This window comes from Oncorhynchus gorbuscha, unplaced genomic scaffold, assembly GCF_021184085.1.
Source record: "Oncorhynchus gorbuscha isolate QuinsamMale2020 ecotype Even-year unplaced genomic scaffold, OgorEven_v1.0 Un_scaffold_1631, whole genome shotgun sequence".
Classification (NCBI taxonomy): Eukaryota; Metazoa; Chordata; class Actinopteri; order Salmoniformes; family Salmonidae; genus Oncorhynchus; species Oncorhynchus gorbuscha.
In genome coordinates, this window is record NW_025746355.1 from 72,566 (window position 1) to 95,980 (window position 23,415).

The 23,415-nt window shown below is 46.9% G+C and overlaps 1 pseudogene; it reads left to right on the forward strand.

Moving 5' to 3' along the window:
* Positions 1 to 23,415, forward strand: part of LOC124023563 — a 124,355-nt pseudogene that overhangs the window by 72,517 nt on the left and 28,423 nt on the right.

Below are 23,415 nucleotides of genomic sequence, written 5' to 3' on the forward strand. Positions count from 1 at the left end.
ACCCTATTCCCTATTTAGTGGACTGATTAGCATCCTTAACAACACTCTATTCCCTATTTAGTGAACTGATTAGCATACTTAATGACACCCTATTCCCTATTTAGTGGACTGATTAGCATCCTTAACAACACTCTATTCCCTATTTAGTGAACTGATTAGCATACTTAATGACACCCTATTCCCTATTTAGTGAACTGATTAGCATACTTAATGACACCCTATTCCCTATTTAGTGGACTGATTAGCATCCTTAATGACACCCTATTCCCTATTTAGTGGACTGATTAGCATCCTTAATGACACCCTATTCCCTATTTAGTGGACTGATTAGCATCCTTAATGACACCCTATTCCCTATTTAGTGGACTGATTAGCATCCTTAACAACACTCTATTCCCTATTTAGTGGACTGATTAGCATCCTTAATGACACCCTATTCCCTATTTAGTGAACTGATTAGCATACTTAATGACACCCTATTCCCTATTTAGTGAACTGATTAGCATACTTAATGACACCCTATTCCCTATTTAGTGAACTGATTAGCATCCTTAACAACACTCTATTCCCTATTTAGTGAACTGATTAGCATACTTAATGACACTCTATTCCCTATTTAGTGGACTGATTAGCATCCTTAATGACACCCTATTCCCTATTTAGTGGACTGATTAGCATCCTTAATGACACCCTATTCCCTATTTAGTGGACTGATTAGCATCCTTAACAACACTCTATTCCCTATTTAGTGAACTGATTAGCATACTTAATGACACTCTATTCCCTATTTAGTGAACTGATTAGCATCCTTAATGACACCCTATTCCCTATTTAGTGGACTGATTAGCATACTTAACAACACTCTATTCCCGATTTAGTGGACTGATTAGCATACTTAATGACACTCTATTCCCTATTTAGTGAACTGATTAGCATACTTAATGACACTCTATTCCCTATTTAGTGAACTGATTAGCATCCTTAACAACACTCTATTCCCTATTTAGTGAACTGATTAGCATACTTAATGACACCCTATTCCCTATTTAGTGAACTGATTAGCATACATAACAACACTCTATTCCTGATTTAGTGATACTTATTTTGTCCAGAACCCCATTAAGAGTTAGTTTTTGTTCTTGTGTTTTTGTAATGCTTCAATATGTTAAATTGCTTACTTCCTGACCCAGTCCTTCTGTTCCTATAGGATAGCGCGTATGATCCGCCAGGAGCGCGGTAACGCCCTATTGGTGGGCGTGGGGGGCACGGGGAAACAGTCACTGACGCGGCTGGCGGCCCACATGTGCGGCATGCGCTGCTTCCAGATAGAACTGAGCCGAGGATACAACTACGACAGCTTCCACGAAGACCTGAGACGACTGTTCAAGATGGCTGGGGTGGAGGGCAAGGACATGGTGTTCCTCTTTACTGACACACAGGTAGGGGAGGGCAAGGACATGGTGTTCCTCTTTACTGACACACAGGTAGGGGGGCAAGGACATGGTGTTCCTCTTCACTGACACACAGGTAGGGGGGCAAGGACATGGTGTTCCTCTTCACTGACACACAGGTAGGGGAGGGAAAGAGGGGGGAGAGGACATGGTGTTCCTCTTCACTGACACACAGGTAGGGGAGGCGAAGAGGGGGGAGAGGACATGGTGTTCCTCTTCACTGACACACAGGTAGGGGAGGGGAAGAGGGGGGCGAGGACATGGTGTTCCTCTTCACTGGCACACAGGTAGGGGAAGGGAAGAGGGGGGCGAGGAGGGGAGAGTTTGCAAGAACAGGTGTGTGTGCATGGAGGCCATGTGATGGGCAGATAGCAGGTCTATAAAGACTGTACCAGACAGTAGTATTTATGGAGACTATGTGATGGGCAGATAGCAGGTCTATAAAGACTGTACCAGACAGTAGTATTTATGGAGACTATGTGATGGGCAGATAGCAGGTCTATAAAGACTGTACCAGACAGTAGTATTTATGGAGACTATGTGATGGGCAGATAGCAGGTCTATAAAGACTGTACCATTACATTTACATTTACATTTAAGTCATTTAGCAGACGCTCTTATCCAGAGCGACTTACAGCTAATGAAGTAGATATGGCCAGTGTTTATCTGTGACCATCTGCTTGCCAAACCATGCCACCTCTGTGACTCATCACCTCATTACCCCACTGAGCAGAAGCCGAGGCATTAGCCCTGGAAGCTATAGCTTCAGTCTTCAGTTCTCAGGCACGTTTCCATCCCCCCTCCATTGCATGTGTGTATTATTGTTCATCAGATCGTGGTGGAGGAGTTCCTAGAGGACATTAACAACATGTTGAACAGTGGAGAGGTGCCCAACCTGTTTGAGAAGGATGATCTGGAGCAGGTCCTGGCTGCCACACGGCCCAGAGCCAAGGAGGCCGGCATCAACGAGGGAAACCGAGACGAGGTACAGTAGAGTACACACTCACTCATAGAACACTCAATATAGAATTGTAATTACAGGGCTCCTCTGTAAAAGAGACCTTTACTCCCTGTCAAAATAAAGGTTTAAATATAATAAGTACATGTGTAATATTTATGTATGTACTGTCGTGTCTTTACTATGGATTCATTGATATGACATGTTATTTTATAAAATCAATTATCTGTAATTAATAATTACCTGATTAAACTAATCATGTAAATGTATTAACTAGGAAGTCGAGGCACCACGGAAGAATGTTTATAGAGCTGTTGTCTTCTGAATAAACTCTTAAAGACCTGGTAATCTTTTATATGAACCGCAGTCAATTATTAATCGTCACCTTATTCAGTCTCATCTGAACGTCGTAAAATGATTGGTTATCTTCACGAACCCTGGTTAACAAGTTGAATCAGCAATACAACATTTGGTTTAATTAGTTATTTACTAAATTCCCAAATAATCACACAGAATTACATCTACACAGAATGGATCATACATTGATTACTAATTATGTCATTCAAGAAAATGTCCCTAGCAGACGGAACAGATATGACGGCTGATTACACAAAGAAAGGGAGTTGGGTTTGAATGAAAGAGCGGGAAGACTGAGAAACAAAATAACTGGGTCTCTATCGGACCTTATGAAGCTATGTTATCGTAAAAACAGAATCTTGTACATTCTAAATAACCGCTCATTCGGAAAAGGAAAATGCAAGAATTATATTTTCTCTGAGCTGAGCTTCGATAGTTTGGTCGAAGATGGAAGGCTGGGTTGCCCAGCAGAGATCTCCCTTGTCCTTTGAGGAATATTTCTGGGCGGATACGTTGTAGTCTGTCGTCGTGTGGTAGAACAGATACGTTGTAGTCTGTCGTCGTGTGGTAGAACAGATACGTTGTAGTCTGTCGTCGTGTGGTAGAACAGATACGTTGTAGTCTGTCGTCGTGTGGTAGAACAGATACGTTGTAGTCTGTCGTCGTGTGGTAGAACAGATACGTTGTAGTCTGTCGTCGTGTGGTAGAACAGATACGTTGTAGTCTGTCGTCGTGTGGTAGAACAGATAGCGTTAGAACAGATACGTTGTCTGTCGAACAGATATGTTGTAGTCTGTCGTCGTGTGGTAGAACAGACGTTGTAGTCTGTCGTCGTGTGGTAGAACAGATCGTTGTAGTCTGTCGTGTGGTAGAACAGATACGTTGTAGTCTGTCGTCGTGTGGTAGAACAGATACGTTGTAGTCTGTCGTCGTGTGGTAGAACAGATACGTTGTAGTCTGTCGTCGTGTGGTAGAACAGATACGTTGTAGTCTGTCGTCTGTCGTCGTGTGGTAGAACAGATACGTTGTAGTCTGTCGTCGTGTGGTAGAACAGATCGTTGTAGTCTGTCGTCGTGTGGTAGAACAGATGCGTTGTAGTCTGTCGTGTGGTAGAACAGATGCGTTGTAGTCTGTCGTGTGGTAGAACAGATACGTTGTAGTCTGTCGTCGTGTGGTAGAACAGATACGTTGTAGTCTGTCGTCGTGTGGTAGAACAGATACGTTGTAGTCTGTCGTCGTGTGGTAGAACAGATACGTTGTAGTCTGTCGTCGTGTGGTAGAACAGATACGTTGTAGTCTGTCGTCGTGTGGTAGAACAGATACGTTGTAGTCTGTCGTCGTGTGGTAGAACAGATGCGTTGTAGTCTGTCGTCGTGTGGTAGAACAGATACGTTGTAGTCTGTCGTCGTGTGGTAGAACAGATGCGTTGTAGTCTGTCGTCGTGTGGTAGAACAGATACGTTGTAGTCTGTCGTGTGGTCGTGTGGTAGAACAGATACGTTGTAGTCTGTCGTCGTGTGGTAGAACAGATACGTTGTAGTCTGTCGTCGTGTGGTAGAACAGATACGTTGTAGTCTGTCGTCGTGTGGTAGAACAGATACGTTGTAGTCTGTCGTCGTGTGGTAGAACAGATGCGTTGTAGTCTGTCGTCGTGTGGTAGAACAGATACGTTGTAGTCTGTCGTCGTGTGGTAGAACAGATACGTTGTAGTATCCTGTCATTCTGAAGAGATTGTCCGTCCTTTCCTAGCCCACGTTTACAGCTGCTGCTGATAACTCAACATCTAGGATGTATCACTTCGTCAGTGAATAAGAGTTCAAAGTTCATACCAAGTTGCCATACTAAGCTCATGCTATATTCCGGCTGGTGTATTCAAATTCATCCTTCCAGCATGGCGATCGCTACCTCTACGTTGAAATTCGCCCTTCTCAACCAATGGACATCAGTCCTCATGTCATCAGGAACACAATGTTAATTTTGTTTAGGTTGTAGTCATTCAACCATTCGCAACCAGAGCTCACGCTGAGGTTGGCTTAGTTCGCCGTGAATTGGGTCACAGGGTTTTTTATAGTAATGTAGAATAGGGATTGCTTCATCGTTTCCAACCATTACATATTCACGTGGGGTGGCCACTGATTAAGCATATTTTACTGATGAAAACAATTCTCTCATTTTAAAAGCTAAAATGACATCTTTTCACAAATAGTTTCATATTTAAACATTTAAATTGCACAACAATTCCATGTGAATCTGATAACTATAATGTGTAAACTTCACAAGATACAGTTTATGTCGTCCTGTCATCAGATATAATGTCCCAGACAAAGAATATGATGTCAGATCAGTTGTTAAGTACCAACAGACACTTTCAACTGGTTGCATTACGCAAAGATTGTTCTTTTCCCCAACCTTTTGATGTTTCCATACTCTCTCTACGTTAACAACAGGGATTTCCAAGAGTCCATTCTGTAGAGTGGACAGAAAAAGGGGGAGATTTATGGGGGGGGGGTCACAAACCTCCCCCAACAGGGCAACGTCATGACAGTACCATTCATTAATATTTATACATGTATTTATCCAGCGAGCAATTCATTCAAAACGTTATGTATGTATTGATGTATGTGTTCATATTGAGCTGTTCATTCCAGTAGGATTCAGTATAGTGTCTCGTGTCTTGTTAAGGTTCTATATGAAGTGTTGAGGCAGCAGCTATGTCCCAGCAGTAGTCTGTCAACAAGGCAGAGCAGCAGGCTCTGGACACCTCCAGAACTCTGACCCCTTCGCTTTAATTACACGGACTGTGGCCTCAGTCTAAACAACACTCAATTGATTTCCTCTCATGTGTTAGACGGTTTGAATTTGGCACTAGACTATACAGTGAGTCTGTTTGCATGAGTTCCTTTGTATGCGTTTGCTTGAATGCATTTCTATAGATGTGTGTGTGTCTCCCTGTGTGTGTCTCCCTGTGTGTGTCTGTAACATGTGTGTGTCTGTAACCTGTGTGTGTAACCTGTGTGTGTAACCTGTGTGTGTGTGTGTGTTAGGTGTTCCAGTTCTTCATCTCTCGGGTCAGAGAGAAGCTGCACATTGTGTTGTGTATGAGTCCTGTAGGAGATGCCTTCAGGTCCCGCTGTCGTATGTTCCCCTCTCTGGTCAACTGCTGCACCATCGACTGGTTTGTACAGGTCAGGACACTACGCTCTCTGTGGGTGTGGGATTGCCTCTCTCTATCTCTCTCTGTCTCTGTCTCTCTCTCTGTCTCTCTCCGTCTCTCTTTCTATCTCTCTCTGTCTGTCTCTCTCTCTGTCTCTCTCTGTCTCTGTGTGTGTGATTGCCTCTCTCCAACTCTGTCTCTCTGTCTCTCTGTCTCTGTGTGTGTGGGATTGTCTCTCTCCAACTCTGTCTCTCTGTCTCTCTCTCTCTGTCTCTGTGTGTGTGGGATTGTCTCTCTTTATCTCTGTCTCTGTCTCTCTCCCTCTCTCTCTCTCTCTCTGTCTCTGCGTGTGGGGGATTGCCTCTCTCTGTCTCTGTGTGTGTATTTCTGTCTAATTAGTGGATTGTCAAACACACACACACTCATTTACTTTCTGTAATGAGGAGTATGCTGTCACTGCGTGCTCTCAGGGTGAAACGCTCCTCTATTCATCTCCATCAGGAATGTGTGTCAGGCGCCCTGGTGTGTTGTGTCAGGCTCTGTGGGTGTGTGTAATGTCTGTGTGTGTGTGTGTGTGATGGATCACAGGGCGTGGGCTCGCCCCAGGTGTCCATTAGGGAAGCGCGCCCCTCTCTTCTATAGTTCCACCTCTTTTAATCTGCCTGTTTATTTTCATCATCCCTCCCTCTCTCCTCCCTCCATCAAGGTGACCCCCACTGAGAAGGAGCAGTCAGGGGTTTATTTAGTGAAGACTTTATTCTGTTTGTTTAAAAGGAGTCTCTGACCCTCTCTCTCTCTCTCTCTCTCTCTCTCTCTCTCTCTCTCTCTCTCTCTCTCTCTCTCTCTCTCTCTCTCTCTCTCTGTGTCACACCTCAGCTTTCTCACCTCCTCCTTCACTGATGTTAGCTGTACCATGTGTTCCTCTCTCTCCTCCTTCACTGCTGTTAGCTGTACCATGTGTTCCTCTCTCTCCTCCTTCACTGATGTTAGCTGTTCCATGTGTTCCTCTCTCTCCTCCTTCACTGCTGTTAGCTGTACCATGTGTTCCTCTCTCTCCTCCTTCACTGCTGTTAGCTGTACCATGTGTTCCTCTCTCTCCTCCTTCACTGCTGTTAGCTGTTCCATGTGTTCCTCTCTCTCCTCCTTCACTGATGTTAGCTGTACCATGTGTTCCTTTCTCTCCTCCTTCACTGATGTTAGCTGTTCCATGTGTTCCTCTCTCTCCTCCTTCACTGCTGTTAGCTGTTCCATGAAATATAAAATATAAATAATATATGCCATTTAGCAGACGCTTTTATCCAAAGCGACTTACAGTCATGTGTGCATACATTCTACGTATGGGTGGTCCCGGGAATCGAACCCACTACCCTGGCGTTACAAGCGCCATGCTCTACCAACTGAGCTACAGAAGGACCACAGCATACAAAGTGTTGACAGTGCTGAGTTCCTCTCCCTCCTCCTTCACTGCTGTTAGCTGGTCTGTGTTAATATAGCACTGTGCCAGGGGATGGTCTGTGTTAATATAGCACTGTGCCAGGGGATGGTCTGTGTTAATATAGCACTGCGTCATGCCAGGGGATGGTCTGTGTTAATATAGCACTGTGCCAGGGGATGGTCTGTGTTAATATAGCACTGTACCAGGGGATGGTCTGGTTAATATAACACTGTACCAGGGGATGGTCTGTGTTAATATAGCACTGTATTAGGGGATGGTCTGTGTTAATATAGCACTGTACCAGGGGATGGTCTGTGTTAATATAGCACTGTATTAGGGGATGGTCTGTGTTAATATAGCACTGTACCAGGGGATGGTCTGTGTTAATATAGCACTGTACCAGGGGATGGTCTGTGTTAATATAGCACTGTACCAGGGGATGGTCTGTGTTAATATAGCACTGTACCAGGGGATGGTCTGTGTTAATATAGCACTGTACCAGGGGATGGTCTGTGTTAATATAGCACTGTACCAGGGGATGGTCTGTGTTAATATAGCACTGTACCAGGGGATGGTCTGTGTTAATATAACACTGTACCAGGGGATGGTCTGTGTTAATATAGCACTGTACCAGGGGATGGTCTGGGTTAATATAACACTGTACCAGGGGATGGTCTGTGTTAATATAGCACTGTACCAGGGGATGGTCTGTGTTAATATAGCACTGTACCAGGGGATGGTCTGGGTTAATATAACACTGTACCAGGGGATGGTCTGGGTTAATATAACACTGTACCAGGGGATGGTCTGGGTTAATATAACACTGTACCAGGGGATGGTCTGGGTTAATATAACACTGTGCCAGGGGATGGTCTGTGTTAATATAGCACTGTACCAGGGGATGGTCTGTGTTAATATAGCACTGTACCAGGGGATGGTCTGTGTTAATATAGCACTGTGCCAGGGGATGGTCTGTGTTAATATAGCACTGTGCCAGGGGATGGTCTGTGTTAATATAGCACTGTGCCAGGGGATGGTCTGTGTTAATATAGCACTGTACCAGGGGATGGTCTGGGTTAATATAACACTGTGCCAGGGGATGGTCTGTGTTAATATAGCACTGTACCAGGGGATGGTCTGTGTTAATATAACACTGTGCCAGGGGATGGTCTGTGTTAATATAGCACTGTACCAGGGGATGGTCTGGGTTAATATAACACTGTGCCAGGGGATGGTCTGTGTTAATATAGCACTGTACCAGGGGATGGTCTGTGTTAATATAACACTGTGCCAGGGGATGGTCTGTGTTAATATAGCACTGTGCCAGGGGATGGTCTGTGTTAATATAGCACTGTGCCAGGGGATGGTCTGTGTTAATATAGCACTGTACCAGGGGATGGTCTGTGTTAATATAGCACTGTACCAGGGGATGGTCTGTGTTAATATAACACTGTACCAGGGGATGGTCTGTGTTAATATAGCACTGTACCAGGGGATGGTCTGTGTTAATATAACACTGTACCAGGGGATGGTCTGTGTTAATATAGCACTGTACCAGGGGATGGTCTGTGTTAATATAGCACTGTACCAGGGGATGGTCTGTGTTAATATAGCACTGTACCAGGGGATGGTCTGTGTTAATATAGCACTGTACCAGGGGATGGTCTGTGTTAATATAGCACTGTACCAGGGGATGGTCTGTGTTAATATAACACTGTACCAGGGGATGGTCTGTGTGGAAAGTGAAGTTGCTCACATTCCCTTCTTTGTAGCAGTCAGCAAATAGTGTCTGTAATTTTGAGGTTTTGATGTAGAGGGTAGTATCCTGTATAAGTCCTTGCGAAAAAACCCATCTACATTTATCTAATTATTTTTTTGGCAGAAGAACTCAGGATCCCATGGCCTCTCTCTCTCTGTCTCTCTTTATGTCTGGAAGCAATGTTTCTCTCTCTCTTTGACTTTCTTAATTTCCTCCTTTTTCACCCACTCTCTCCTACAACCATCCCCTCCTAACCATCCCCTCCTCTTTCCCCCCTGTAGTGGCCCCGTGAGGCCCTCCTCTCCGTGTCCCAGACCTTCTTCCAGAACGTGGAGTTTGGCAGTGAGGAGATGAAGGATCGTTTCAGTGAGATGTGTGTGGAGATCCACATCAGTGTGACAGACATGGCCGAGAGGTTCTACTCTGAGCTGAGACGACGCTACTACACTACCCCCACCTCTTACCTGGAACTGATTAACCTCTACCTGGCCATGTTGGGGGAGAAGAGACAGCAACTAGTGACTGTAAGAGATTAGTAATACTACTGATTAATACTGTTATTAACCTCTACCTGGCCATGTTGGGGGAGAAGAGACAGCAACTAGTGACTGTAAGAGATTAGTAATACTACTGATTAATACTGTTATTAACCTCTACCTGGCCATGTTGGGAGAGAAGAGACAGCAACTAGTGACTGTAAGAGATTAGTAATACTACTGATTAATACTGTTATTAACCTCTACCTGGACATGTTGGGAGAGAAGAGACAGCAACTAGTGACTGTAAGAGATTAGTAATACTACTGATTAATACTGTTATTAACCTCTACGTGGACATGTTGGGGGAGAAGAGACAGCAACTAGTGACTGTAAGAGATTAGTAATACTACTGATTAATACTGTTATTAACCTCTACCTGGACATGTTGGGAGAGAAGAGACAGCAACTAGTGACTGTAAGAGATTAGTAATACTACTGATTAATACTGTTATTAACCTCTACCTGGACATGTTGGGAGAGAAGAGACAGCAACTAGTGACTGTAAGAGATTAGTAATACTACTGATTAATACTGTTATTAACCTCTACGTGGACATGTTGGGGGAGAAGAGACAGCAACTAGTGGCTGTAAGAGATCAGTAATACTACTGATTAATACTGTTATTAACCTCTACCTGGCCATGTTGGGGGAGAAGAGACAGCAACAGATCTATAATACTGTTTAGCAATAGTAAACACAGCGGCTGTGAGACATCCATAATATATATTATTTAACGTTATCAAAACTCCAGTTTAGCACACTGTGGTTTCTTTGAAATGTGGCTATTTCTCTGAATGGGCGTCAATTCTATACTCCATTCAATCCAAGAAATGTAATTGCCTCTGTGTGTGTGTGTGTGTGTGTGTGTGTGTGTTTACATGACCGTGTGTGTGTATCCCTTTGTGTGTGTGTGTGTGTGTGTGTGTGTGTGTGTGTGTGTGTGTGTGTGTGTGTGTGTGTGTGTGTGTGTGTGTGTGTGTGTGTGTGTGTGTGTGTGTGTGTGTGTGTGTGTGTGTGTGCAGGCTCGTGACAGGGTAAAGAATGGTCTGACTAAGCTGTTGGAGACCAACGTATTGGTGGATAAGATGAAGGTAGACCTGTCAGCCCTGGAGCCTGTCCTCAAACAAAAGTCTATAGACGTCAACGCCCTCATGGAGAAACTAGCCGTGGACCAGGAGAGCGCCGACAAGGTGGGTGTAGAGTGGAGCTACTGAAACTAGTCGTTGACCAGGAGAGTGCAGACAAGGTGGGTGTAGAGTGGAGCTACTGAAACTAGTCGTTGACCAGGAGAGTGCAGACAAGGTGGGTGTAGTGTGGAGCTAGTGAAACTAGCTGTGGACCAGGAGAGGGTGGAGCTAGGGAAACTAGTCATTGACCAGGAGAGGGTGGAGCTAGTCGGACCAGGAAGGGTGGAGCTAGGGAAACTAGTCATTGACCAGGAGAGGGTGGAGCTAGGGAAACTAGCCGTGGACCAGGAGAGGGTGGAGCTAGGGAAACTAGTCGATGACCAGGAGAGGGTGGAGCTAGGGAAACTAGTCGATGACCAGGAGAGGGTGGAGCTAGGGAAACTAGTCGTTGACCAGGAGAGGGTGGAGCTAGGGAAACTAGCCGTGGACCAGGAGAGGGTGGAGCTAGGGAAACTAGCCGTGGACCAGGAGAGGGTGGAGCTAGGGAAACTAGCCGTGGACCAGGAGAGGGTGGAGCTAGAGAAACTAGCCGTGGACCAGGAGAGGGTGGAGCTAGGGAAACTAGCCGTGGACCAGGAGAGGGTGGAGCTAGGGAAACTAGTCGTTGACCAGGAGAGGGTGGAGCTAGGGAAACTAGTCGTTGACCAGGAGAGGGTGGAGCTAGGGAAACTAGTCATTGACCAGGAGAGGTTGGAGCTAGGGAAACTAGCCGTGGACCAGGAGAGGGTGGAGCTAGAGAAACTAGTAGATGACCAGGAGAGGGCGGAGCTAGGGAAACTAGTCGTTGACCAGGAGAGGGTGGAGCTAGGGAAACTAGCCGTTGACCAGGAGAGGGTGGAGCTAGGGAAACTAGTCGTTGACCAGGAGAGGGTGGAGCTAGGGAAACTAGTCGTTGACCAGGAGAGGGTGGAGCTAGGGAAACTAGTAGATGACCAGGAGAGGGTGGAGCTAGGGAAACTAGTCGTTGACCAGGAGAGGGTGGAGCTAGGGAAACTAGCCGTTGACCAGGAGAGGGTGGAGCTAGAGAAACTAGCCGTGGACCAGGAGAGGGTGGAGCTAGGGAAACTAGTCGTTGACCAGGAGAGGGTGGAGCTAGGGAAACTAGTCGTTGACCAGGAGAGGGTGGAGCTAGGGAAACTAGTCGTTGACCAGGAGAGGGTGGAGCTAGGGAAACTAGCCGTGGACCAGGAGAGGGTGGAGCTAGAGAAACTAGTAGATGACCAGGAGAGGGCGGAGCTAGGGAAACTAGTCGTTGACCAGGAGAGGGTGGAGCTAGGGAAACTAGCCGTTGACCAGGAGAGGGTGGAGCTAGGGAAACTAGTCGTTGACCAGGAGAGGGTGGAGCTAGGGAAACTAGTCGTTGACCAGGAGAGGGTGGAGCTAGGGAAACTAGTCGTGGACCAGGAGAGGGTGGAGCTAGGGAAACTAGCCGTGGACCAGGAGAGGGTGGAGCTAGGGAAACTAGCCGTTGACCAGGAGAGGGTGGAGCTAGGGAAACTAGTCGTTGACCAGGAGAGGGTGGAGCTAGGGAAACTAGTCGTTGACCAGGAGAGGGTGGAGCTAGAGAAACTAGTCGTTGACCAGGAGAGGGTGGAGCTAGAGAAACTAGTCGTTGACCAGGAGAGGGTGGAGCTAGGGAAACTAGTCGTTGACCAGGAGAGGGTGGAGCTAGGGAAACTAGTCGTTGACCAGGAGAGGGTGGAGCTAGGGAAACTAGTCGTTGACCAGGAGAGGGTGGAGCTAGAGAATCTAGTCGTGGACCAGGAGAGAGTTGACAAGGGTGGGCATTTTTTGTTTGAATGTTTGCATGTGTCTTGGGGAAATGTGTGTGTTTCTAGGTGTTAGTGTTTTGTCCTCCTCTTTTTTTCTTCATGTGCACGCCTATTCAACTGTACTGCGTCCTATTCAACTGTACTGCGTCCTATTCAACTGTACTGCGTCCTATTCAACTGTACTGCATCATATTCAACTGTACTGCGTCCTATTCAACTGTACTGCGTCCTATTCAACTGTACTGCGTCCTATTCAACTGTACTGCGTCCTATTCAACTGTACTCCTATTCAACTGTATTCATTCAACTGTACTGCGTCCTATTCAACTGTACTGCGTCCTATTCAACTGTACTGCGTCCTATTCAACTGTACTGCGTCCTATTCAATTGTCCGTCCGTCCGTCCCTCCCCAGGTGCGTAAAGTGGTGAAGGAGGATGAGGCCCTGGCCAAGGTGAAGGCTGAGGACACCCAGGCCATAGCAGCAGACGCCCAGAGGGATCTAGACGAGGCTCTGCCCGCTCTGGAAGGTGCCAACAAGGCCCTGGACTCACTGGACAAGGCAGACATCTCAGAGATCAGGGTCTTCACCAAACCACCTGACATGGTTATGACTGTCATGGAGGCCGTCTGCATCCTGCTGGGAAGCAAGTCAGTCCACTAACAACACTTAGATAACGTATTGACAACATTGTGATTGATGCATGTCAATCCACTAACAACACTTAGATAACGTATTGACAACGTTGTGAGTGATGCATGTCAGTCCACTAACAACACTTAGATAACGTATTGACAACGTTGTGATTGATGCATGTCAATCCACTAACAACACTTAGATAACGTATTGACAACGTTGTGATTGATGCATGTCAGTCCACTAACACTTAGATAACGTATTGACAACGTTGTGATTGATGCATGTCAGTCCACTAACACTTAGATAACGTATTGACAACGTTGTGATTGATGCATGTCAATCCACTAACAACACTTAGATAACGTATTGACAACGTTGTGATTGATGCATGTCAGTCCACTAACATTTAGATAACGTATTGACAACGTTGTGATTGATGCATGTCAGTCCACTAACATTTAGATAACGTATTGACAACGTTGTGATTGATGCATGTCAGTCTGCTAACAACACTTAGATAACGTATTGACAACGTTGTGATTGATGCATGTCAGTCCACTAACAACACTTAAATCACATATTGACAACATTATGATTGATGCATCTTAGATCAAAAATCTAATAAATGTTTATCGGTCACATACACATGGTTAGCAGATGTTAATGCGAGTGTAGCGAAATGCTTGTGCTTCTAATTCCGACCATGCAGTAATAACCAACGAGTAATCTAACTAACAATTCCATACACACAAGTGTAAAGGAATGAATAAGAATATGTACATATAAATATATGGATGAGCGATGGCCGAGTGGCACAGGCAAGGTGCAATAGATGGTATAAGATACAGTAGATACATATGAGATGAGTAATGGAAGACATGTTAACATTATTAAAGTTGCATTGTTTCAAGGGACTAGTGATCAATTTATTAAAGTGGCCTGTGATTTGATTCTCTATGTAGGAAGCAGCCTCTCTGAGTTAGTGATGACTATTTAACAGTCTGGTGGCCTTGAGATAGAAGCTGTTTTTCAGTCTCTCGGTCCCAGGTTTGATGCACCTGTACTGACCTCACCTTCTGGATGATAGCAGGGTGAACAGGCAGTGGCTCGGGTGGTTGTTGTCCTTGATGATCTTTATGGCCTTCCTGTGACATTGGGTGCTGTAGGTGTCCTGGAGGGCAGGTAGTTTGCCCCCGGTGATGCGTTGTGCAGACCTCACTACCCTCTGGAGAGCCTTACGGTTGTGGGCGGTGCAGTTGCCGTACCAGGCAGTGATACAGCCCGACAGGATGGTCTCGTTTGTGCATCTGTAAAAGTTTGTCAGTGTATTAAGTGACAAGCCACATTTCTTCAGCCTCCTGAGGTTGAAGAGGCGCAGCAGTGCCTTCACCACACTGTCTATGTGGGTGGACCATTTCAGTTTGTCTGTGATGTGTACGCCCAGGAACTTTCCACCTTCTCCACTGCTCTCCCTTCGATGTGGATAGGCGGGTGCTCCCTCTGCTGTTGGGTGAACAGAGAGTACAGGAGGGGGCTGAGCACGCACCCTGTGGGACACCAGTGTTGAGCGTCAGCAAAGTGGAGATGTTGTTTCCTACCTTCACCACCTGTGGACGGCCTGTCAGAAAGTACAGGACCCAATTCCTTGTTAGTGGGCTGTGCCGGTGGCACTGTATTATCCTCAAAGCTGACAAAGAAGGTGTTTAGTGTGTCTGGAAAACGAGACGTCTGTGTCCGTGACGTGGCTGGTTTTCTTTGTGTAATCCGTGATTGCCTGTAGACCCTGCCACATACGTCTTGTATCTGAGCTGTTGAATTGCGACTCCACTTTGTCCCTGTACCAACATTTCACTTGTTTGATTGCCTTGCGGAGGGAATAACTACACTGTTTATATTCGGCCATATTCCCAGTCCTCTTTCCATGGTTAAATGTGGTAGTTCACGCTTTCAGTTTTGCGCGATACCTCCACGGTTTCTGGTTAGGGTAGGTTTTAATAGTCACGGTGGGTACAACATCTCCAATGCACTTCTTTATAAACTCACTCACCGAGTCAGCATATAGACCGATGTTGTTCTCTGAGGCTGCCCGGAACATTTCCCAGTCCGCGTGATCAAAACAATCCTGAAGCGTGGATTCCGATTGGTCAGACCCGCGTTGAATGGTTCTAGTTATGGGTACACCCTCTTTCAGTTTCTGCCTATAAGACGGTAGGAGCAAGAAGGAGTCATGGTCGCAATGCCGAAGGGAGGACGAGGGAGGGCCTTGTATCGCGGAACTTAGAGTAGCAGTGATCCAGTGTAAGTGCTGCAATCAATATGCTGACAGAATTTAGGTAGCCTTGTTCTCAAATTTGCTTTGTTCAAATCCCCAGCTACAATAAATGCAGCCTCAGGATATATGGTTTACATAGAGTCCTGTGAAGTTCCTTGTGGGCCGTCGTGGTGTCTGTTTGAGGGGGTATATACACAGCTGGGACGATAACTGACGAGTATTCTCTTGGGAGATAGTATCTCAGCTGCATGTCAGTGAGCTGACGATGCTTGGATACAGATTGATAACGTAATCATTGTCTCTGCAACAAGTCAGTCCATGAAGAGTTAACTAATGTATTAGCTAATAGAATATTATTGTTGAACTTAATGCCATATGAGGCTGCCAGTGGATGGATCACTAACGTAGCAACAACTGATACGAATGTACCAGTGACTCCCAATGCAAACACACTGGGATGGAACTTGTGAAATGTAGGCCATGCATTATTAAAAAAGACAAAATGTATCTAGCCAGTGGGCTAGTTGGGTACATTTTCTACAAGCTGATCAGCACTAGCCTCGGGCTACTGGGCTAGATACATGACCATCCCTGCATACAAACCCTACATGTTGTCATTGACTCATAGACAGAAGGTAGCTGCAGGGTCCAGTATGGGAGACTGGCTGAGGTCAGTCACCACTCTGCTGCTGCTCTGCTTGACAAGAAGAGACTGAAGACTCATCATGTCCTCTTGTCTCTGTCTGTCTGATAGAATAATATGTCATCTGGATCGGTGGCTGGTGTTTTCTCTGCTGCTTCCTGTCTGTACTCATAGCAGGCCTGTTAGATAGCATGACTCCAGCTGTATCTCACACACACTCACACCACACACACACACGCACGTGCACACACACACACCACAAACACACACACACACACACACACACCACACACACACGCACGTGCACACACACACACACACACACACACACACACACACACACACACACACACGCACACACGCACACACACACACACACACACACACCACACACCACACACACACACACACACGCACGCACGCACGTGCACATACACGCGCGCGCACACACACACACACACCACACCCACACACCACACACACACACACACACACACACACACACACACGTGCACACTCTCTCTCTTTACACCCAACACCTCTCACAAACACACACATTTACATTTACATTTAAGTCATTTCAGACTCTCTTCTCCTCGACTTACCTCTCAACACACACTCTCTCTCACTCTCTGTATCTCTCTCTCTCTCTCTCTCTCTCTTTCTCTCTCTCTCTCTCTCCCCCCCCCCCACCCACCTCTCCAGACCAGACTGGTCCAGTGCCAAGCAGGTGCTGGGTGACTCCTACTTCCTCAGGAAGCTGATGGAATATGACAAGGAAAACATTAAGCCCCAGATCCTCCAGAAGGTCACTAACTCTTTTGGACATTGTTGTTTTTTGATCATCTTCTATTCATGTCTTCCTGTATTGGCTTCATTATTTGTTTGTATTTCCCTCGCTGCATTTGCAAAACCACCCTCACTCTGGTCAAAAGTAGTGCACTATATAGGGAATAGGCCTCTGGTCAACAGTAGTACGCTGTATAGGGTGCGGTTTGGAACACAAACTAAATAATGATGATTTTAATTGTTGTTGTGTTTTTTTAGCTTCAGAAGTACGTGAACAACCCGGACTTTGTCCCTGAGAAGGTGGAAAAGGTGTCCAAGGCCTGCAAGTCCATGTGTATGTGGGTCCGGGCCATGGACCTCTACTCCAGAGTCCTCAAGGAGGTCGGACCCAAGAAAGAAAGACTGGCAGCCGCACAGGTCAGTGGCACACACACACACACGCACGCCATCCGCCCACTGGTTCCTATTGGAAGAGAAAACGTCAACAGGAAGTTCTGTGACAGAAGTTCTTTACTAAGTACAGTATTAGGTATTTGTTTTTATATCCCACCCTTCTGGCACAGACACACGCTACCATGGCAACCCTGAAGGAGAACACACACACAGGAAGTACAGAACAAGATTAAGATCCTCCAGGACCAGTTTGACCAGAGCATCGCAGAGAAGGAGGGTCTGGGTAAGAGTTAGAGAGGAGGGTCTGTAAGAGTTTGAGGAGGGTCTGGGTAGAGAGTTAGAAGGAGGGTCTGGGTAAGAGTTATAGAGGAGGTCTGGGTAAGAGTTAGAAAAGGGTCTGGGTAAGAGTTAGAGAGGAGGGTCTTAGTAAGAGTTAGAGAGGAGGGTCTGGGTAAGAGTTATAGAGGAGGGTCTGGGTAAGAGTTATAGAGGAGGGTCTGGGTAAGAGTTAGAGAGGAGGGTCTGGGTAAGAGTTTGAGAGGGGGGTCTGGGTAAGAGTTATAGAAGAGGGTCTGGGTAAGAGTTAGATAGGAGGGTCTGGGTAAGAGTTATAGAGGAGGGTCTGGGTAAGAGTTAGATAGGAGGGTCTGGGTAAGAGTTTGAGAGGGGGGTCTGGGTAAGAGTTATAGAAGAGGGTCTGGGTAAGAGTTAGAGAGGAGGGTCTGGGTAAGAGTTAGAGAGGAGGGTCTGGGTAAGAGTTAGAGAGGAGGGTCTGGGTAAGAGTTATAGAGGAGGGTCTGGGTAAGAGTTTTAGAGGAGGGTCTGGGTAAGAGTTAGAGTTATAGAGGAGGGTCTGGGTAAGATTTATAGAGGAGGGTCTGGGTAAGAGTTATAGAGGAGGGTCTGGGTAAGAGTTATAGAGGAGGGTCTGGGTAAGAGTTATAGAGGAGGGTCTGAGTAAGAGTTAGAGAGGAGGGTCTGGGTAAGAGTTAGAGAGGAGGGTCTGAGTAAGAGTTAGAGAGGAGGGTCTGGGTAAGAGTTATAGAGGAGGGTCTGGGTAAGAGTTAGAGAGGAGGGTCTGGGTAAGAGTTAGAGAGGAGGGTCTGGGTAAGAGTTATAGAGGAGGGTCTGGGTAAGAGTTAGAGAGGAGGGTCTGGGTAAGAGTTAGAGAGGAGGGTCTGGGTAAGAGTTAGAGTTATAGAGGAGGGTCTGGGTAAGAGTTAGAGAGGAGGGTCTGGGTAAGAGTTAGAGAGGAGGGTCTGGGTAAGAGTTAGAGAGGAGGGTCTGGGTAAGAGTTAGAGAGGAGGGTCTGGGTAAGAGTTATAGAGGAGGGTCTGGGTAAGAGTTAGAGAGGAGGGTCTGGGTAAGAGTTTTAGAGGAGGGTCTGGGTAAGAGTTAGAGTTATAGAGGAGGGTCTGGGTAAGAGTTAGAGTTATAGAGGAGGGTCTGGGTAAGAGTTAGAGAGGAGGGTCTGGGTAAGGGTTAGAGAGGAGGGTCTTAGTAAGAGTTATAGAGGAGGGTCTGGGTAAGAGTTATAGAGGAGGGTCTGGGTAAGAGTTATAGAGGAGGGTATGGGTAAGAGTTAGAGAGGAGGGTATGGGTAAGAGTTAGAGAGGAGGGTCTGGGTAAGAGTTAGAGAGGAGGGTCTGGGTAAGAGGTAGAGAGGAGGGTCTGGGTAAGAGGTAGAGAGGAGGGTCTGGGTAAGAGTTAGAGAGGAGGGTCTGGGTAAGAGTTTGAGAGGGGGTCTGGGTAAGAGTTAGAGAGGAGGGTCTGGGTAAGAGTTAGAGAGGAGGGTCTGGGTAAGAGTTATAGAGGAGGGTATGGGTAAGAGTTAGAGAGGAGGGTATGGGTAAGAGTTAGAGGAGGGTCTGGGTAAGAGTTAGAGAGGAGGGTCTAAGAGGTAGAGAGGAGGGTCTGGGTAAGAGGTAGAGAGGAGGGTCTGGGTAAGAGTTAGAGAGGAGGGTCTGGGTAAGAGTTAGAGAGGGGGGTCTGGGTAAGAGTTAGAGAGGAGGGTCTGGGTAAGAGTTAGAGAGGAGGGTCTGGGTAAGAGTTATAGAGGAGGGTCTGGGTAAGAGTTAAGAGTTATAGAGGAGGGTCTGGGTAAGAGTTATAGAGGAGGGTCTGGGTAAGAGTTATAGAGGAGGGTCTGGGTAAGAGTTAGAGAGGAGGGTCTGGGTAAGAGTTAGAGAGGAGGGTCTGGGTAAGAGTTAGAGAGGAGGGTCTGGGTAAGAGTTAGAGAGGAGGGTCTGGGTAAGAGTTAGAGAGGAGGGTCTGGGTAAGAGTTATAAGGAGGGTCTGGGTAAGAGTTAGAGAGGAGGGTCTGGGTAAGAGTTAGAGAGGAGGGTCTTAAGAGTTAGAGAGGAGGGTCTGGGTAAGAGTTAGAGAGGAGGGTCTGGGTAAGGGTTAGAGAGGAGGGTCTTAGTAAGAGTTATAGAGGAGGGTCTGGGTAAGAGTTATAGAGGAGGGTCTGGGTAAGAGTTATAGAGGAGGAGGGTTAGAGAGGAGGGTATGGGTAAGAGTTAGAGAGGAGGGTCTGGGTAAGAGTTAGAGAGGAGGGTCTGGGTAAGAGTTAGAGAGGAGGGTCTGGGTAAGAGGTAGAGAGGAGGGTCTGGGTAAGAGTTAGAGAGGAGGGTCTGGGTAAGAGTTAGAGAGGAGGGTCTGGGTAAGAGTTAGAGAGGAGGGTCTGGGTAAGAGTTATAGAGGAGGGTCTGGGTAAGAGTTAGAGAGGAGGGTCTGGGTAAAAGTTATAGAGGAGGGTCTGGGTAAGAGTTAGAGAGGAGGGTCTGGGTAAGAGTTAGAGAGGAGGGTCTGGGTAAGAGTTATAGAGGAGGGTCTGGGTAAGAGTTAGAGAGGAGGGTCTGGGTAAGAGTTAGAGAGGAGGGTCTGGGTACGAGTTAGAGAGGAGGGTCTGGGTAAAAGTTGTAGAGGAGGGTCTGGGTAAAAGTTGTAGAGGAGGGTCTGGGTAAGAGTTATAGAGGAGGGTCTGGGTAAGAGTTAGAGAGGAGGGTCTGGGTAAGAGGGTCTGGGTAAGAGTTATAGAGGAGGGTCTGGGTAAGAGTTAGAGAGGAGGGTCTGGGTAAGAGTTAGAGAGGAGGGTCTGGGTAAGAGTTAGAGAGGAGGGTCTGGGTAAGAGTTAGAGAGGAGGGTCTGGGTAAGAGTTAGAGAGGAGGGTCTGGGTAAGAGTTAGAGAGGAGGGTCTGGGTAAGAGTTATAGAGGAGGGTCTGGGTAAGAGTTTTAGAGGAGGGTCTGGGTAAGAGTTAGAGTTATAGAGGAGGGTCTGGGTAAGAGTTATAGAGGAGGGTCTGGGTAAGAGTTATAGAGGAGGGTCTGGGTAAGAGTTATAGAGGAGGGTCTGGGTAAGAGTTATAGAGGAGGGTCTGGGTAAGAGTTAGAGAGGAGGGTCTGGGTAAGAGTTAGAGAGGAGGGTCTGGGTAAGAGTTAGAGAGGAGTAAGAGTTAGAGGAGGGTCTGGGTAAGAGTTATAGAGGAGGGTCTGGGTAAGAGTTAGAGAGGAGGGTCTGGGTAAGAGTTAGAGAGGAGGGTCTGGGTAAGAGTTATAGAGGAGGGTCTGGGTAAGAGTTAGAGAGGAGGGTCTGGGTAAGGGTTAGAGAGGAGGGTCTTAGTAAGAGTTATAGAGGAGGGTCTGGGTAAGAGTTATAGAGGAGGGTCTGGGTAAGAGTTATAGAGGAGGGTATGGGTAAGAGTTAGAGAGGAGGGTATGGGTAAGAGTTAGAGAGGAGGGTCTGGGTAAGAGTTAGAGAGGAGGGTCTGGGTAAGAGTTAGAGAGGAGGGTCTGGGTAAGAGTTAGAGAGGAGGGTCTGGGTAAGAGTTAGAGACTGAGTTAGAGAGGAGGGTCTGGGTAAGAGTTAAGAGGAGGGTCTGGGTAAGAGTTAGAGAGGAGGGTCTGGGTAAGAGTTAGAGAGGAGGGTCTGGGTAAAAGTTGTAGAGGAGGGTCTGGGTAAGAGTTATAGAGGAGGGTCTGTAAGAGTTAGAGAGGAGGGTCTGGGTAAGAGTTAGAGAGGATAAGAGTTATAGAGGAGGGTCTGGGTAAGAGTTAGAGAGGAGGGTCTGGGTAAGAGTTAGAGAGGAGGGTCTGGGTAAGAGTTATAGAGGAGGGTCTGGGTAAAAGTTGTAGAGGAGGGTCTGGGTAAGAGTTATAGAGGAGGGTCTGGGTAAGAGTTAGAGAGGAGGGTCTGGGTAAGAGTTATAGAGGAGGGTCTGGGTAAGAGTTATAGAGGAGGGTCTGGGTAAGAGTTAGAGAGGAGGGTCTGGGTAAGAGTTAGAGAGGAGGGTCTGGGTAAGAGTTAGAGAGGAGGGTCTGGGTAAGAGTTAGAGAGGAGGGTCTGGGTAAGAGCAGGAGGAGGGTCTGGGTAAGAGAGAGGAGGGTCTGGGTAAGAGTTAGAGAGGAGGGTCAGAGTTATATAGGAGGGTCTGGGTAAGAGTTATAGAGGAGGGTCTGGGTAAGAGTTAGAGAGGAGGGTCTGGGTAAGAGTTAGAGAGGAGGGTCTGGGTAAGAGTTAGAGAGGAGGGTCTGGGTAAGAGTTAGAGAGGAGGGTCTGGGTAAGAGTTATAGAGGAGGGACTGGGTAAGAGTTAGAGAGGAGGGTCTGGGTAAGAGTTAGAGAGGAGGGTCTGGGTAAGAGTTAGAGAGGAGGGTCTGGGTGAGAGTTAGAGAGGAGGGTCTGGGTGAGAGTTAGAGAGGAGGGTCTGGGTAAGAGTTATAGAGGAGGGTCTGGGTAAGAGTTATAGAGGAGGGTCTGGGTAAGAGTTATAGAGGAGGGTCTGGGTAAGAGTTATAGAGGAGGGTCTGGGTAAGAGTTATAGAGGAGGGTCTGGGTAAGAGTTATAGAGGAGGGTCTGGGTAAGAGTTATAGAGGAGGATCTGGGTAAGACTGAGTTTGACAGATTTTGGCACATGATTTCCATCATGTTGGCATAACCAATGTTTTCAAAGACAAACTGACGTTCCAGGAATATGTCAGGACTAATCTACTGTAATCTCTTCTGTGTGAGTCCTTCATGAATGCTGCCTCCCACACTTTCCTTCCCCTTCCCTCTCCCCCCTTTCACCCCCAGCTAAGACCAACAGGCTGGGCCGTGCAGGGAAGCTGACAGCAGCTCTGGGGGACAGCAGGTTCGCTGGCAGGAGAGCATCCAACTGTTTGAACAGGAGATCCATAACGTGGTGGGAAACGTCTTCATCGCTGCAGCCTGCGTGGCGTACTAACGGAGCCTTCACAATGCACTATAGACAACTGGTACATCCTGCTAATTCTCACTATAATTCTCACTATAACCTGCACTATAGACAACTACATAATGCTAATTCTCACTATAACCTGCAGCCTGCGTGGCGTACTACGGAGCCTTCACAATGCACTATAGACAACTGGTACATCCTGCTAATTCTCACTATAACCTGCAGCCTGCGTGGCGTACTACGGAGCCTTCACAATGCACTATAGACAACTGGTACAGCCTGCTAATTCTCACTATAACCTGCAGCCTGCGTGGCGTACTACGGAGCCTTCACAATGCACTATAGACAACTGGTACAGCCTGCTAATTCTCACTATAACTACGGAGCCTTCACAATGCACTATAGACAACTGGTACAGCCTGCTAATTCTCACTATAACCTGCAGCCTGCGTGGCGTACTACGGAGCCTTCACAATGCACTATAGACAACTGGTACATCCTTTATATACAGCCTGCTAATTCTCACTATAACCTATGTTGCATTATAACCATTCTAAACTACATAGCCTTCCCCTTGCAGTGGAGCCACCTGGTATGTATGGCCTCTATAGAGATGTAGCTTTATACACGGTTCTTACTATCTGTTACTCTACTTCTCCGCCCTGCGTGTAAACATTGCCATCTGTTCTCTGTACACTATTGGAACCAAACCCAGTGAAGCCTGCCTGTTCTAGACAGTGTCTGTGTGCCCACCTCTCTCCCTCGGGCCAGACGGAGAGGCAGACCATGTGTCAACCTCCCTGCCCACACTGGCACTCTGGCCTAATGACTCTCACTCACCTCAACCCACTGGGTCTGTCTGGCTGTCTG